The sequence below is a fragment of the Palaemon carinicauda genome, chromosome 11 (assembly GCF_036898095.1).
Source record: "Palaemon carinicauda isolate YSFRI2023 chromosome 11, ASM3689809v2, whole genome shotgun sequence".
In the NCBI taxonomy this organism is placed as follows: Eukaryota; Metazoa; Arthropoda; class Malacostraca; order Decapoda; family Palaemonidae; genus Palaemon; species Palaemon carinicauda.
The window spans coordinates 4,949,783-4,952,282 of record NC_090735.1 but is presented as its reverse complement, the minus strand read 5'-3'; the positions used below and the strand labels follow the sequence as shown (position 1 = coordinate 4,952,282).

General features: G+C 32.3%; 1 protein-coding gene across 1 annotated transcript in view; it reads left to right on the top strand.

The window, feature by feature from the left end:
• Positions 1–2,500, top strand: part of LOC137649947 (protein O-mannosyl-transferase Tmtc3-like) — a 496,566-nt gene that overhangs the window by 23,045 nt on the left and 471,021 nt on the right. The gene's annotated exons all lie outside the window — the stretch shown is intronic.

The window sequence follows — 2,500 nt, the reverse complement described above, 5'->3', positions numbered from 1 at the left end:
GGAAAGCAGAATGTTATAAACCCAAGGGCTCCAACTGGAAAAATAGCCCAATGAGGAAAGGAAACCAGGAAAAATTAAATATTTTAAAAACAATAACATTAAAATAAATATTTACTATATAAACTATAAAAAATTTAACAAAACAAGAGGAAGAGAAATAAGATAGAATAGTGTGCCCGAGTGTACCCTCAAGCAAGAGAACTCTAACGCAAGACAGTGGAAGACCATGGTACACATGCTATGGTCCTACCCAAGACTTGAGAATAATGGTTTGATTTTGGAGTGTCCTGTAATATAGTCAAGTTTAAGGAGTTGTAGCTGTACGTAATTAAAGGTTATACATGTAACTATAGTCAATGTTTTTAGCGAGGCAGATTTGCACCGACTCGCAGCGGTGCCCTTTTAGCTCGGAAAAGTTTCCTGACCGCTGATTGGTTAGAATTATCTTGTCCAACCAATCAGCGATCAGGAAACTTTTCCGAGATAAAAGGGCGCCGCTGCGAGTCGGTGCAAATCTGCCTCGCTAAAAGAAATTGACTATAGTTTGTATTCATCAGAATTTAATTTAATTGCACTTAGGTTTACCGTTTGTAAAGTAAGTGGTTAAGCGTCTCATTAACTATCTTTGTTGTTCTCTTCCCTCCACAAGGTTCATCCTTGCCAAGATTCTTGGACATGATGTGTCCTACTATGTGAGCGGCATTTTTAGATTTATTTCAGAAGGAGGTTTTCTGAGAACTATTTAACTTTTATAATGACATCTTAACTTTTGTGGCTTTAATTGAATATTTTATTTTCTATATGTACTAAATTATATCGGCGTCAATGACCTTAGGTGTCAGGATGACAGTTAACTTTGAATCAAGCAATCTTCCCTTCACAACTATGCGTTGAACTCTACTACGGATATTATCTTATATCTTATTTTTTAGCTTTGCTACAATCTTACTATAAAAGCCCCGCTTTTGTACAGTTGGTTTCATTAATTCTGGTACACTTTACAGGGAGCTAAGGCACTGCCGTCTCAATACAGATATTGAGACGGCAGTGGCTTAGGTGACGGCGGTGTTCCGGAATTAATGAAGCCAGCTGTATTAGTTTTGGAGAATTTAAAAGTCCTGCTTTTTACTAGTTTTGGAGAATTTAAAAGTCAATTTTTTTACCGCTTTTGGAGAATTTAAAGTTCCGCTTTTTACTAGTTTTCGAGAAATTAGAAGGCCTGCTTTTTACTATTTTTGGAGGATTTAAAAGTCCGATTTTTTATATTTTTGGAGAATTTAAAGTCCCGATTTTTACCAGTTTTCGAGAAATTAGAAGGCCTGCTTTTTAGTAGTTTTGGAGTATTTATATATAAAAAAGATTTTTTTTACTAATTTTGAAGAATTTAAAGTCACGCTTTTTACTAGTTTTCGGGAAATTAAAAGCTCTGCTTTTTACCAGTGTTGGAGAATTTAAAAGTCCAATTTTTACTAATTTTGGAGAATTTAAAATTCCGCCTTTTACTAGTTTTGGAGAAATTAAATGTTCCGCTTTGTAATACTTTTCGAGAAATTAAAAGTCTGGTTCCTACTATTTTTGAAGAAATAAAAAGTCCCACTTTTTACTAGTTTTCGAGAAATTATAAGCCCTGCTTTTTTTCAAGTTTTGGAGAATTTAAAAGTTTGATTTTTACTATTTTTGGGGAATATAAAATTCCGATTTCTACTAGTTTTCGATAAATTATAAGCCTTGCTTTTTACTAGTTTTGGAGAATTTAAAAGTCCCATTTTTACTATTTTTGAAGAATTTAAAGTCCCGCTTTTTACTAGTTTTCGGAAAATTAAAAACCCTGCTTTTTACTATTTCTTGAGAATTTAAAGTACCGCTACTAGTTTTCGGAAAATTAAAAGCCCTCCTTTTTACTATTTTTTGAGAATTTAAAGTACCGCTTTTTACTAGTTTTCGAGAAATTAGAAGCCCTGCTTTTTACTGGTTTTGGAGTATTTTAAAAAACAGATTTTTAAAGATTTTAAAGAATTTAGAAGTCCCGCTCTTTACTAGTTTTCGAGAAAAAAGCCCTGCTTCTTTCGAGTTTTGGAGAATTTAAAAGTCCTTTTTTATACTATATTATGAGAATTAAAAGTCCCGCCTTTTACTAGGTTTGGAGAAATTAAAAGTTCCGCTTTGTACTAGTTTTCAAGGAATTAAAAGTCTGGTCCCTACTATTTTTTAAGAAATTAAAAGTCCCACTTTTTACTAGTTTTCGAGAAATTATAAGCCCTGCCTTTTTCAAGTTTTGGAGAATTTGAAAGTTTGGTTTTTTACTATTTTTGGAGAATATAAAACTCCGATTTTTACTAGTTTTCGAGAAATTAAAAGCCCTCCTTTTTACTAGTTTTTGTAGAATTTGAAAGTCCCATTCTTACTATTTTTGGAGAATATAAAAGTCCGATTTTTACAAGTTTTCGAGAAATTAAAAGTCCTGCTTGTTTTAGTTTTTAAGAAATAAAAGTAAAATTTT